Source organism: Danio rerio, chromosome 7 (genome assembly GCF_052040795.2).
Source record: "Danio rerio strain M-AB ecotype USA chromosome 7, GRCz13ab, whole genome shotgun sequence".
NCBI lineage: Eukaryota > Metazoa > Chordata > Actinopteri > Cypriniformes > Danionidae > Danio > Danio rerio.
Genome location: NC_141027.1, coordinates 36,149,247 through 36,164,894, shown reverse-complemented (window position 1 = coordinate 36,164,894; position 15,648 = coordinate 36,149,247). Strand labels below are relative to the sequence as shown.

Below are 15,648 nucleotides of genomic sequence, written 5' to 3'. Positions count from 1 at the left end.
AAGACCACCTGTGTACATTGTACATATTCTGTATATATTGTGGTTACGAAAATAAGTCTGCATACTCAGTATGCACAGTATTGACCCTGTAGCATAAAAAAAAGCTGTAGCTAATTTCATTCATTCATTCATTTTCTTTTCGGTCTAGTCCCTTTATTAATTTGGGGTCGCCACAGCAAAATGAACCGCAAACTTATCCAACATATGTTTTAGGCAGCGGATGCCCTTTAAGCTGCAACCCGTCATTTGGAAACACTTATACACTCTCATTCACACATACACTTCAGACATGTTTAGCTTACCCAAGCTAAAATTCCCCCGGAGCACCCGGAGGAAATCCAAGCGAATGCGGGGAGAACATGCAAACTCCACACAGAAATGGCAACAGACCCAGCCGAGTCTCGAACCAGTGATCTTGCTGTGAGGCGACATCACTTCTTATTGCGCCACCACGTCACCTTGTAGCTAAATTGTTTTTTAAAAATATGTTGGTAGCTGAAAGGATGTGGGTTCTAACCCCACTTTAAAACTGCTGTCTTGTCGTGTCATGAAAACTAAATCACATTTAAGTTCTTCTCTTGCTTTGTAGGCGAGCTACAACAATACACAGGCTTTGACTCTTAATACATGTGACTGTTTTCAGAAAAGTATTTATGTACTAAATACCCCTTAAAAGTTTTGGTTTCAGAAGTACATGTTTTGTACTGATCAGACTCTTGCATCATTTTTGTTTCAGTGGTATTGCGTTGAAGGGGAGAAGCCAGAGAGGGTCTGTGCACGTCAACAGCAGTTACTCGTGAACCTCCTTTAACACGCACGCTTTTGATATGTGCAGGTATACGGGTCATTCTGGCCAAGGTGAGACGTGGCGCTGTATACTTGAACTTCAAAGGCATTGTGCTGGTCCGACTCGGCGGGGCATTGCCTTCATGACTTCAGTCAACATCCACACACACGCACACACAGACACCTTTAATCTGAGCTCTGCAATACCTACTCAACCCCGATTGAGTCAATACACCCTCTTTTTGTTCTGTGATAGAGGGATGTGGAAGTGAAAGAGCATGATGCAAAAGCAGCGCTGAAGAGTGGAAACACACTTGTTTAGTTAGATTAACTTTGAGATCAGGAGCCCAGCCTGAGACAGTTTACAATCGCAAGGAGTATGTATTTGGGAGAGGGTTTTTTTTCTCTCCGTAGTTCTTTTAAGTTGTTTATAATGTCAAGTATATCTCATGCAAAGGCATTGGCTCTTAGAAGGAAAACTTTGCAATGCTTTGATTTTCTTTTCTCAGTGACATGCATAATGCTTTCATCTTTTGGTAGAGTAAACAAGTCATCAAAGTAAAAGGCTGAATCTCTTATAAAACATTTCTTAGGTATCTAAGCAAACACGATTTTTATTTTTTTTTTGGAGGGAATCAACAAAGAAACAACTGCAAATCCTTGCAACAACAACAAACTATTTCTAAAGTTGACTCAGTCCATCCTTATCATCAAGAAATGAGTGGACTTACTGATACCAGGAATGCTTCGATCGATCGGCTGAAGATCGGTACCGGCCGATAATTACATTTCATGACTCAATTTGTACTTGATGATTTGGCCGATCTCATGAAACAATTGCACGTGTTTATGAATTTACAAGCTTATAAGGTTATACATCCACAGTTCTACAACATGTGAGCAATGTTTCCAAATTGCATAGTCAGTCATTTTTCAGCATCTGTTTTATGTATTAGTTTTTTGTAAAGCTGCTTCTGATCATTACATGTCCTGAATGTATTCTCTTAGGTAAAGTGAGATCTTATACATAGAGGGAAAATGTGCTTATGTAATGGCAAAGTTGTATAAAGCTTGAAACATCAGAATCGGTATTGCTATCGGCTGATCACAATGACAAGGAATCAGTACTCAGTTTCGGTTGCAAAAATCCTCATCAGAGCATCCCTACCTGATGCTGATAATAAGACAAAGTTACATATGGTTCAGTTTTTGAAAATAAAATAAAATATTCTGGATAAAATGTGATTGAACTGACAATTTTTAAAATTGAAAATAACATTTGAAAAGTGTAGTGTATTTTTAGTGCGGCTTGCACTCACAGCAATAATGTTGCTGATTCCAGTCCCGGCTGGGTCAGTTGGGTTGTCTGTGTTGAGTTTGCATGTTCTCCCTGTGTTCACGTGGGTTTCCCCCATGTGCTATAGGTAAATTGGGTAAACTAAATTGTCTGTAGTGTATGAGTGTGTATGAGTGGATCCTAATACTGGGTTGCAGCTGGAAGGGTCTCTGCTGCACAAAACATATGCTAAAATAGTTGGCAGTTCATTCCTCTGTGGTGACCTCTGAAATTGAGACTAAGCCGAAGGAGCGTATTTTTACATTTTATTGCACTTTCAGTAACAATATTAACAATTTGTACAATTGACCTACAATTTAGTAGCCTTGAACAAGATGAATTACAAATACCAAGACAAAATCAAGACCTTGAAATGTGGTCTTGAGTTGAGACCAGTCTCAGTTCCTACAACACTACTACAGGCGATCATAAAATGCATTAGAAAGTCACCCAAACATTTCACTAATATTATAAAATATAAAAGAAAAAACATCAATACATTAGGAATACCGAATAAACACCTGAAATACAGAATAAAAAATATAAAATTGTAAAAGTTTGGTTCACTACACCAAGAGACAAAAAATTATTATCACTATACAATGTAAACGTTTTGATAAATATTTAATCAGTATCTATCTATGTATATATATATATATATATATATATATATATATATATATATATATATATATATATATATATATATATATATATATATTGTAATGGCTGAGGTGGGTCAGATATGTGTAAATAATTAAGAACATGATCGAGATCTTGTTGGTGTAATTATTTAACATTCCTAAATATAATGTGTAATGTGTAAGTCATTCTATAAACATTTACATATAGTAGAACGTGATGGTATACACACTTTAAAGAACAGTGCTTGGTTACAAATAAAGAGCAACACATACTCTATTTGTTAGATGGCAATAACTATGGTAATTATTTAGCTAACAAGTACCAGCACTACAGTTTCTTTTTCATGAGATTGCAAATGTTGATTAAACATAAAACATTTCTCTTTTTAAGCGGTCTTTAACCACAAAAGTGGTCATGTTCCATCCTTTTAGATTATTGTTTGCTCTTCAACACAGATATTGTGTTGTGAATATGTGAGACTTGATTCATGAATTGTGGCATTTAGCTTGAAGAATAACTAAAGGCAGCAAATAGTAAAACTACCTGCACTACAAGTCAGTGTGTTCTTAAGTGCACAAGTATAATACGTCTTGGCATATTCATTCAAGTTTCAATGACTCTGTCAACTCTATTGCATAAGAATGACTATATATATTAAAACTTTAAAAGGTTTAAATGTCAAAGGCCAACTAAATCATACATTTAAACACCATCACATTCTCCTCTCTTCACTCTCTCTCTCTTTCTTTCTTTCTCTCTCTCTCTTTTTAATTTATCAAGTTCAAAAGGTGCTGCACAACAGGAATGACCCATATGTTAATGTCTGAATTACCATGCCTTGCTGTTTCTGAGGTGTGTTGTGTGTTTGCAACCTGGACATCAATAGCAGGACGTGTTGGTCCTGTGGGTCATCCTCTATCCCTGCTACGGTTTCATTACCTGCGATGCTCTCGTCTCATTACACTCCTCCCTAACCCTGAAGGGCTCCCTCTTTCTCACTCTCTCTCTCTTTCTCCCCCTCGCTCACCATGCAGCGGATACGCCATAAACTCTGGTAATTGCGGCATCAAACTTGAGTTTATTATTTTCCGTGCAGGTGTGAGGATGATATGAGGCCCAGGTTGCATTTACATACAAATTGAAGGTTTTTATTAATCAGGCGGGCAGCAGGAATCACAGAGCACCACTCCATCAGCCTTTTAAATACATTTGGTGACATTTTTACCCAGCATTAGCATGATAGGGCAAGCGGAGGATAATGTCCCAATGATTGCTTTTCCATTGAAAGCACAAACGGTTTCATTTTTCCTGTCATCTCAAATAAGTGTTAAAGAGGGTTTGGAGGCTATTGTGCTAGCGCTCCGTATGCTGGGGACTGGGAACCGCTGATGGCCATATTAAATAACCATTAGCGCCGGCGCTCAGATCATCGCGCACCCACCGTGCCTCCTCTTTGCTTCCTGCTCTGTGATTTTCCAAATGAAGCCAAGCTGTGCTTGGCTCTCATAAAGCACTCACACCCTGCTCCATTTTTCCTCAAACAAAATGCATTACAACGGTAATTTTGTGACTGTTAAGATAACTAGCGTTAACAAGCACTTAATTAAAATGTACAATAAATAGCCGTCTGCGGCCTTATCTGAGCAGGAGAGCTGTGTGGGGAGGGGGAGGTGGGGGGTTTCCAGCGCTCAGACCTGCTGCTGCTGCTGCTGCCGCTGTAAAGCTCGTTTACAGATTAATTGCTTTTCTGTCTGGCAGAAGCTGCTTCCTCTCCCGCCAGACCCTAAATAGCCAGATTCAGGACTTTATCAATCAACCCTCGCTCTTTCATTTTAGTTTTCTGCTGTGCTTTTTTTTTTTTACTTTGTGTAATTTTTCTTACTTTATCTAAAACGCCTGAACAGATCTTGCAGTGTGTGCGTTGGTCACTTGAATAGAAGGGCTACAAAAATGTGTAAATGTTTGTCATTGGCACTGTGCTTGTGTTAATGTGTGTTTTGTAGTGTTTATGAGTCAAGTTAAAGTGTGTGTATGTGTGTGTGTTGGCGAGTCCAATACTTTCTGCATGTATGTTTTTTACACGAATGTGTGCACACATTCATCCAGTCTTGTTTATTATAGTACAAAGGTCATGTTTGTATTTAAGCATGTCTGTCAGGGGTTTAAAAACACACACACAGGCCTTGAAATAGCACTGTATTCAACCCAGGTCTATATGGTTTTCAGTCACACAAGCCTCAGTATAGCACCGTTGAGAGAACAGGAGAGATTTTTCAGAGATTAAAGTTAACAGCAGTTGTTCTCCAGGGATCACATTACTCTACAGCCATGTGACTCAAACACTTCCACACTGGCTTTAATGACTTGGGCTCACAGAGAGCAGACTGGGAACTGCTTGTTTTTAAATAGTGGAAAAGAAAATACGTAAAAGCAAACTTCCCTCTGTGGACACGCCTCCTGGTGGTTTATGTCGCCTGTGTCCCGACTTTAACCCAGGAACAATAAATCTGCCATGAGCGCCTGTGCACGTCTGCATGTTTGAATTTGACCCCTGTACAATGTTGCAGAAGTGCTTTTCTCTGCAGTGGGACTTGCATGTCTGTCCAAGTGGGCCTGAAGTGATGAAATCTGACATAGCAAACACAGTGCAACTTTTTAGTGTTGTGTTTGATTCATTATTTCTAGACACTATTTTTTTGTACCAATTATTAGACCCACACGGAATCTGCGCGTGCAGATTTCCCACAGATTTTAAGCCCATCATTAATTCTGTTTATTTACTTGAGTAAATGTGTGTAAATCTATATTTATTTTCAGTTTTTAAATTAATTACAGTAATATTATTGAACGGTATGAAAATGTTCATCTGATTTATGTACAGTACAGTTTGTACAGTAAAATTTTAGTGCAGTCTAATGCAGTCTTTTATTATAGATATTATATGAGAGACTTGCTTTGTTTACCAAATAAAGTGGATCTAATTGAATTTGCATTTTAAACATTAGATAAAAGTTAACAAAGTATTATTTTTTATTTCACATATTAAGGTTTTAGTTATGATACTCCCAAAATACCTGTGCAGAAATCCGCAGATTTTTACCAAAATTCTTTGCAGAAATAGCAAAAAACGTCCGCAGATTTCATCTGGCTCTACCCATTATATATAGTCTCCATTTGCTTCTTCATTTGCCTTCTTTTGAACAATAATGTACATTCACAAATTCTTAATAATACAAACCCAACCACCCACCAACAATGAGTCTGAATTTCAGACAGACATCCAGGATGATAGGTGGATGTTTTGAAAAGGACCCCGGCAGGCCTGGTGGTCTCTGTGTAGAGGCAGAGAGGAGGGAATGTTGTCACTGCTGTGCTTATCACATCCAATTTAGCTGGAGTGATTTATAATGTGCTCAGATGATAAATGTTATTGTAAGAGAACAGTCCAGAAGAGGTATGTCTGCTGTCTGTCAGAGAAAGGGGAGGGAGAACAGAAAAGCTAAGGTGACGACTGTATCGCTGCTAGTGGGAGTCGGTGTCCTGCGAAGTGCCTGTCATAAATCAGCTTGTCAAGGACCCCTCTTGCCTCTGTTGATGCACAAACCCAGTTTTGCCACTGAAGAAAACTTCTCTGCAGGCTTCAGGCTTGTTAAAGGGATCATGTAAAAAAATTGTGAATAAAAATTGTGTTTTCTGAGTGTAGTGTCCAATTATAATGTTATCAAGGCTACTACATAAAAAAGAAGAAAAGGTAGGTTATTGTCTGTCCTGTTTTGACAACCTCATACGAAAACCCTGTTTTATTAGGTAGGTCGGATTGAAGACTCACACGCAAATGCCCACTTGTATGATTGGCTGACATTTTTGCATATTCAAAGATTTTCAAAAGTTCAAAAGACAGCTGTGTGCCCACCAATGTAAACCCTGGGGTGTGTGTTTGACAGCCTACATCTTTCATATACACTCTAAAAAATCTATGTTGCTGCTTGTTCAAACTACTTATTTGAAATTATCTGAAACAACAAAACTCTTGATGTTGTATATGTTAAATGTTGTATATGTTGTCCACCAAACGTAATTAGTTTTGGGACAACATGAATCAGTTGTGTGAAACCCTGCACATTTTTAAGTGTGCACTCAAAATAGCAAGTTTTAAAACTTTTTAAAACTGCAACTGTAGTGTCGCAATCCAATATTATTAACTTGTATTAAGAACAGGGCAGTGCCTTTCTCAAAAAAAAAAAAAAAAAAAGGGATATTGACACGGTTTTATTTTGTTAGGAAATGTTTTCTAAGTCCTTACACAAAGCTCTTACAGTATGTTAATTGCCAGCTGTTAGAATACTACTGATTGAATTTCAACTGTTACTTGAAAATATTATTTGGAAATAACAGTAATAAATGAATGAATAAATACATGTGAAGCCAGACCATTGCAGGTTCACTAAATGGAATGTCGCTGTTGTATGCTACTCCACTGCTTGCTGGAAAAAGGAGCTGGCTACTGGAAAAGCTACATTGTATCATAAATAAGCTACTGTGAAGCTGTATGCTGAAAAAAAATGTAGCTAGCTGCTTCCCAACACTGTGTTTAATCTTTTTAAATGGGTCATGAAATAAGAAATAAAAAAAAAATATTTTGACAGACATGTAATCATGCGATAAAAGCGTCCTGTTAGCTTTGAAACTCAAAACTTTTTCAATAGTCTAAGCACAGCTTATATTAAAGTCAGTCTGCCAAAATGGCAAGTTGTGGAACTTGACACTTTAATATGTAATGGTCTAAAGCCATGTACTTGGAGTACGGTAAATAGTAAGTGAGGCTAACACGGGCCTGTGCTGTCCAGTAAACAAGGTTGAGGGAAACTGCTAAATAATAACCCAAACCCAAAATTATAAAAGAGTGGATGAACTTTGTTTTTAATAAAATGTCAGTAAGAAATCAGTCATTTGCAAACTTTATTTTTTTCAACAGATTTGTTTACAAGCAAGGCGCAATATGCTGTTCTAACTATTTTTGGATTAAAAGCTATGTCGCACACCGCCCTAGTAAGCACACAGTGCCTAAATTGAAAATATCATATTTTCCAGTTTTTCCCTTTAGTATGTAACTTTAATGTGAATAGGCCACTTAATTCCATGTTTGTTGTAAACCCAGCATTGTATGTGCTATAACCGTTCAGTGATGCTATTTTCTGTGAACACTGAAATTGATTCAGTGAATTATTTATTTACAAATAAAGCACTGAGTTTAAGAGAAAGGTCACACTTTATTTTGATGGTTCGTTTGTTGAATTGAAGTTATATTGCATCTACGTGCCAACTAATTCTCATTAGATTGTAAGTAGACTGTTAGGTTGGGGTTAGGGTAAGTGTGTTGACGTACTTGCAAAGTTTCATATTCAGTTGAATGTCTGTTGAAGGAGCAGTATCGACAGATATTAAGCAGACAGTCTACAAATACTCAAATGGACCATCAAAATAAAGTGTTACCTAAAAAAGTTCTATTGTGTGTTCTCGGTTGCTTTATGTTGTGACAGATTGTTTGATATGAATTGAGTAATTTTTTGCTTTACCTCAATCACATTCATACACTGTAAAAAATGTGCGAGTGTGATGTTTTAAAACATTAAATTTTGATATTATAAGAGAACTATCTTACATACTAAATATTTTTTAGACGCACCCCTGCATAGTTCGGTAGGCAGAACAAAAGTGTGCTCACTCAATTGGCTAGTAAGACTGTCACACACAGACGGCAGTCAAGCATTTGCTCTGGAAGAGGGAAATTAAATAATACATATATATTTTATATCGCAGCCTCTTGCAAATAGCTAATCAACTTTCAAATTGCGATTCGATTTTGATTAATGGCACAGCCCTAGCTTCAATGTTACTAGATACATTTAGGAAGTAACTTCTAGTTACTTTTTAGAAAGGTAGTTTGACAGTAGCTCAGCTACTTTTCCTGATGAGTAGCTTGTAGTTTATCAAGCTACAGTTTCAGAGTAGCTTCCCCAACACTGTTTAAATGGCTCTCAAACTCCCTCATTTGACTGAACACCCCCCCTACACACACACACATACTGTCTCTGTAAATAACCCTCAGAAACAGTGACATTAAACAAATGCCCCATCCCCCCAACACATTGCTTCCCGCAGATTGTGATTTGTGTTTGCGTTTTTGAAGGTAACCCACCACCTCACTTCCCCAGAGCGCTGCACAGACAATAATTCAGCACAGAGTATATTTTCCATAAATAATTTGCTCTTTATTGATTTCCAATGTGCGGTGAGAAATATGTGGGCTCTGAGCAGAGAGGGGGAGGATGTATCAGTTGCTCTGTGTGCGGTGAAAGTTGTGACAGGAGAGGTCGGCGTCCTGGGAGCTCATGTCCCCCATCTTTATTTACGATCGCTCGAAGAGCAACTCATCAAACCTGGCCATGCCATCAACCAGGACGCCCCGGGATAAAGGAGCACACACATACACACTTCCCACAAGTAGTTTGCAACACTGTTTGATTTACACGTTTGTTAACAGTGATCTGGCATAGGTAATATGAAAGAGATGTGCTGAATAATTGCGCACTATAAATCAAGGCCTGAACGCACATTCACTTGATGTCTATATTTACAGGTCTGACATCCCACGAGCTTCAGGCCACTGGTGAAGGTGAAGGGTCACATTTAGAGATCCTCCGTCCATTTGTCTCCATTCTGGATGCTGTGTCCTGACGCATGATTGACAGCCGTTGAGGTGGGTGACTTTCGGTGTAGGTGCGTGTGCTGGTGCAAATGTGGCAGGGCGCGTGTGGAATCCAGTGTTGACGACTGTTAAGAGCACATGCTAGAGTTGGATGTCACACTGTCGCCGACTAAGAGCTGTTAATTTTGGCTCTGCTTTGCCTTTGTAACAGGACTCCACCTCTGCATGACCGCTGTCTTAGTCTCATTGCTTTTTTGTGGCTCTGTTAGAGAGCGCGTCTATTTTCAGAAGGAGTTCCCTCATCATTGCTAGGAAGATCATGAATGCTCGTAAATTGTTATATATTGGAATCTGTAAACAGAAAGATGGAAACACAAATACAAGAAGCTATATGGGAAAAAAAGAGACCACTTGAACTATCTTTGCTTCTCTAGATTTTATTATGCAAACTACTGATGACATTTCTTCTCAATTTAGAATAAAAGTGCTGTAATTTAAAGCAATTACTTTTTATTGCCTAATATAGCAAAATAAAAGATGCATATGTTTCATATGTTTTTATATTCCTTATAAGACAATACAATACAAATGTTTTCAGTCACAAGTTTTTTATTTTTGATTTTATTTTGACTAATTGTTGCCAACCAACCAAAGAACCATGACAATATTAATTAATTAATTAATTAATTAATTAATTAATTAATTAATTAATTCATTCATTCATTCATTCATTCATTCATTCATTCATTCATTCATTCGTTCATTCATTCATTCATTCATTCGTTCATTCATTCATTTTCTTTTCGGCTTAGTTCCTTTTTTAATCAGGGGTAGCCACAGCGGAATAATCCACCAACTTATCAAGCATATGTTTTACACAGTGGATGCCCTTCCAGCTTCAACCCATCACTGGGAAAAACCTATACACTCTCATTCACACACATACTCTACGGCCAAATTAGCTGACCTAATAGACTGTTGGAACTATGACGTCACCTTGTAGGCTAATCGGCTGCTAGCATAAAACTGGTTCCCTCGATAAAATCCCTATTGGATTTTCCCATAGGCTTTTTAAAGATTGCAAAAAATGAGCTAAATAAATTCGCAAAAACACATCTGTATAGACCTACGTGCCTTTTGGATAGTTTTTAACGTTGGAAATACATTTTGCTCTACAGTTGTTGTAAAAGTTTTAAAACTGTATGTATAAATGTGCCTGCATAGGATGATCATGTGACATATTTAAAGAAGTGTATCTCGCGCATACATACAGCCCACTTACCCTAATAATAGTAATAATGAGGCGTGAGGACAATTCTAAAATGCCTGCAAGTTTCATTAAAGATAGAAAATAACATTGAATATTCTTTTTTTGGCACAAACTACAGAGAAATGCAGCCCATACAGTCAGATATGCTATAAATTTTAAGGAGGAGTGTAAATATTGGAGTTATGGCAGATTTAAATGTGTTCAGATGAAGAAAAAACTAATGAAAAATCAATTGATCACGTTAAAATGACAGGTAATAGGTATGTATTTCTTACACATTTATTCACATGTTTGCATTACTGAGAGCAGGAAAGAAACAGGCTGCACTGGTAAGCAGTATCAGTATCAAATCATTTCTAATTGCATATTTAGTGACTAATTACACTGCCTTGTCCCATTAGGTGGATTTAGAGGTTTTTGCCAAAAAAGCAGAAGTGTATTTAGCTGGTTTTAACACAAAAGAAAATCAAACTTTAAAAAAAAAAAAAAATTGTCTAAAGTGTCATGTATAAAAAAAGGTATTTTATTTACGAGCTAATAACCTTATCATTACATATAAAATGAAACTTCTGAACCTAATTATTGGAGCATGATAGAGGTCTGATGGATTTTGAGGGTTCTTCAATTATTTATTATAATGTTATTACAAATGATTAATTTGCTAGCAGTAATGCACTGTTTAAGTTCATTTTTACTGATGTTAACAAATATTATTACTAATTTCTCTAAATTATATTGCTCACTGTTAGATCATGTACTACTACTATTTATTACTATTGAATAAATAAATGTGTACGATTTGTTTTGTTTATTTAAACATCTTTAGCATAATGTTTCCAGAAATAAATAATACAACTTCTTTGTACGCACTCATTTGATTTGAGAGTTCTGACACGTCCCCACAGTTCCTCTGTGAAATGTCTCCAAAAAACTTTTCTCAAGACTTGCAAATGCTTTGTCAGAGGTACAGGCTGGAATTTCAGTGGCCAAAGACATTCACTCATAGCCACTGGAGATCTCCCGTGAAGCTCTCATTTCTCATTCTCTATCAGCAGAGAAGAAGATTATCACCTAATAATGAATGAAAGAGATAGTTCGCCCAAATGAATTCAAATTCTGTCATGATCAACTCACCCTCACAAAAGAGTTTGAAGAACAGCATTCCAGGTTGTAAATGACATGAATGAAAGTAATTAAATAAAGACAGTATTCATTTTTATAGTGTGTGCGTGTGTGTGTGTTTGTGTTTGTGTGTGTGTGTGTGTGTGTGTGTGTGTGTGTGTGAGAGTACTGCCCCTTTAAGACCCACAGACTCTATTCCACTGTACAAAGTTGTGTCTCCATTTGCCCCTCCATCTGAGTCCTGCACATTCTCTCAATCCCCACAGGGACCCGGGCACTTTTAGAGTGGCATGATATCCACGACGCAGGCCATGGTCAGTTTTAGCCCAGGGCTTCTCAAAAACCACACAGAACCCCTTGGGTAATATACAGCTACATGTAAAAGCCTAGTCAATTTGCCAGCTAATTCTGGCTAAATGGTTGTCATAACCGGCCTTGTGATGGGTGGCTCTGTATTAGATGACTCTCTCTGTCTTTTGCTCTTCTGGTGTGTTGTGAAAGCCCTTGCAAATGTCATGTGCTGACACCTAAAACATCCATTAGTGTGCGTACATTAGCATGCTTGCGAGTACAAATCTGACTGGGGTGGTGTGTAAGGAAATATCCCTGATGTTTTCTGGAAAGTGAAGCCAGTGGAATAAACCATCTGTATAAAGAGCTAACGATAATGTTAAGTTGTTCATAATTCACGCTGAAAGTCAAATCCAAACGGACTAGATTCACCTGAAAAAACTCATTCATTTAACACCAGTCACAGGCCTATTATAAACTCATTAGGCAATTATTAATCGGCTAATAATATCTATCCCGAGTGTCTCTCAATGGAGCAATTTGACATTAATCGTGCTGGTCCGCTGTGTGTTTGCATGTGTGTGTGTTTAACAGCAGATGGCCTGGAGTCTCCGAGCAGTTGGTCTGGTCAGCGTAGAGAGAGGAGGAAGACAGGTGTTATGACTGCAGACTTTCAGCCTTTAGCTTTTTTTCATCTTTTAACTTCTCATCTCACCCTTTGTTTCTTTTACTCCTCTTTCTTATCCTCTCTGTCACCTTGAGTTCACAAAGCAGAAGAGCAGCTGCAAGTCTGTCCTCAAAAATGCAAGAGAAAGAGAGAGAGGGAGAGAGAAAGAGAGAGAGAGTAAAAGCATTGACCTAGCATTATTTATATATAGTAGTATTGGCACAGACTGCTGCTGTTTCCCATTGTGTCTTCATAATGAGCAGAGAAATTGGAAAGGAAACTGTCAGGGGAGGTGTGTGTGTGTGTGTGTGTGTGTGTGTGTGTGTGTGTGTGTGTGTGTGGGACCTTGTTACAGAGAGATCCACACAGTAAACTGAACAAGGAAAAAGGCTAAAGGGGTCAGTCTGTGTGGATCGAACACACACACACTCACTCCAGAGGAGTCTTTGCCGGTTAAGGTGTTAACTGTACAAGTCATATGGGTCACCACAAGGGTATATGGGTCAAAAATCATTTCTGGAACAATTGAAGGGCAGCTTATACCTTACTATTTTAAAGGCATAACATGGAGTGATCTGATTTGATTTTAACAAAACAAATATTTTGGTTGATGCCATGGGTGGCTTTCTGCACATGGTGTTTTTAACTTACCACCTATAATTGTAAGTGAGTATGATAACCATCACTTGCATTTTTTTATTAAGTGAGTATGATTTGGGATGTTCATTTCTGAAGGACATTTTCTGTATAGAAACTACGGCTGCACGATATTGGAAAAAACTGACATTGCAATATTTTAATTTACTGCAATGAATATAAATGCATTTTGACCAGATGGCTTGAATAGCTTGTAGAGCATTCATAATTTTAGATCAGTTTGGGATGGTTTATTTTAGGGGAGCATATCTTGATAAAACAATGGCAAATTTTTAAATGGCAAGCAAAGTTTGATGCAAAAGAGAAAAGATTTAAATTGATTATAATTTATGATTTTTCTGGTCAAACAGTATTCATGATCAGCAATTAAATAATCACTGCATATTTTCAGTCAATCATTTTCATTGATTAAATAATTATATAATGTGCACTGTAAGCTACAATTACAATTACATTAATAATGGCCCGTTTCCTCTGAGTGGTACGGAATCCCTGCAATGTGACTATTGTGCACTTGCACATTGCGATATCAATGCTGAAACGATATATTATGCAGCCCTAATAGAAACTCATCCATGAATATTAGTCTCACGTTTATTGCTTGTTATTAGGAATTAGCACCATTTGACTGTCATCCTATGTAGATTATGTTTCCATAGTTCTATTAAACTGCTAATTTTAGGAATTTCCGCAATATATTAAGCTTTTATTACTAAACCAAAAAAACATTAATAAAAAAATACATGTATAAAATCAATGTTTTGACAAATTAAATATAATAATTAATACATTTATGAAATGACCAAGTCTTCAAATAAATTATGTGAGAAATTTGGTGATGTTAAAAGTATATTATAAAAAATGAAAGACTTATTTTAGATGAACTCTTCAAAATAACTAGTAATCTAAAAATGAAAATATACTCACCCTCAAGTAGTTCCAAACATTTATTAATTTCTTTCTTGCTGAACAGTAAAGAATATATTTTGAAGAAAGCTGAAAAGTTAATGGTTACATATTTTCAGCTATGAAAATCACAGTTTAGCTATAAAAATGGGTTTCAGTGTGTTCAGTGAAAGAAAGAAACTGAAAAAAGTTTGGTACAAACGAAGGGTGAGTAAATGAAAATTCTCATTTGTCCCATTTTTTGTTAATATGCCATCATACGTTGTGAAAATAAATAGAAAGCGGCTTTAAGACAAATGTTTTTTTTAATTATTCAACTGGACAAATTCTGACTGAGGATATGAGCTGGCCAGTTTGTTATTAGCCTACATATGTATTTTATTTATAACAAGTTTTAACAGATTCCTTGTTGTTTATGTTTTTTTGGTTCGTTAATGATGGATAATAATATTTTTTATTTTAAAAACAAGCATATTTTTATATTTCTTTGTTCACCATTTTTTTAAATAAAAAATTAAAAACCTGACATTATTTATAAAACTGTAATAACCTACATTTTAAATACCACTTTGTGGTAAAATAGTATGGTAAGCACTTGTAGAAAAAAATAATGTAGGGAATACTTTTACATCAAAATGTGCATCAAAACGTTTGGTTATTATAATCACCATATGACAAGCTGATCCAGCAAAAATAAGACCCAATCCCAATTTACAACCAAGGGTGAAGGGGAAGGGCTTCAAAATTTACCCCTAAGAAATGGGACAGCACTACTGCACCTGCACATGTCATCATATGTCCTCGCAATCTCTTGCTTCATGTGAGATCAGACGATCACGACTGCTGTAGTTATTCCAGTTGTGTTCTTTTTTTGGTATTTATCTTCATGAAATCACTGAAGGCACATATTATGTTATCATAATGATCTAATGTGGCAATAAGATTGTAACTTTACTGTGCATTTACACAGTGGCCATATTCATCAATGTAAACACACCAAAAACAACATTAACATTATAGGAGCCCTTAGACTTTACTGACAGGGTATTCGAGTGTCAGAATGTTGTGGGACTGCTGCACATGAGTTATTAATAAGGATTATAGATTATTATTATTATTTTTTTTAAGCATGATGGTAAAACACGAATGCGGTTATGAATATATTAAAACATGTATTAGTTTGTTGTAAAAAATCATAATAATGACAAAACATTAATTTGTGGATCTCTACCGGGTTCAGCAATACTGCCGTTGTGAAA

General features: G+C 36.7%; 1 protein-coding gene and 1 long non-coding RNA gene across 15 annotated transcripts in view; one reads left to right on the top strand and one right to left on the bottom strand.

Moving 5' to 3' along the window:
• The window catches only part of LOC147836041 (uncharacterized), a 305,239-nt gene that overhangs the window by 27,601 nt on the left and 261,990 nt on the right, over positions 1-15,648 (top strand). For 13 of the 14 annotated variants that reach the window (XR_015495895.1, XR_015495891.1, XR_015495897.1 and 10 more), the window contains one exon: positions 9,408-9,527. The gene's annotated coding sequence lies outside the window, so the exon portion shown is untranslated. Of the gene's footprint in view, positions 1-9,407; positions 9,528-12,753; positions 13,464-15,648 lie in introns of those variants that run through there. The other variant, XR_015495892.1, reaches the window with a different exon arrangement.
• Positions 1-15,648, bottom strand: part of LOC141375396 (uncharacterized) — a 170,364-nt gene that overhangs the window by 139,630 nt on the left and 15,086 nt on the right. The window contains exon 7 of the long non-coding RNA XR_015495948.1: positions 11,130-11,280. This is a non-coding gene — a long non-coding RNA (uncharacterized LOC141375396). The remainder of the gene's footprint in view (positions 1-11,129; positions 11,281-15,648) is intronic.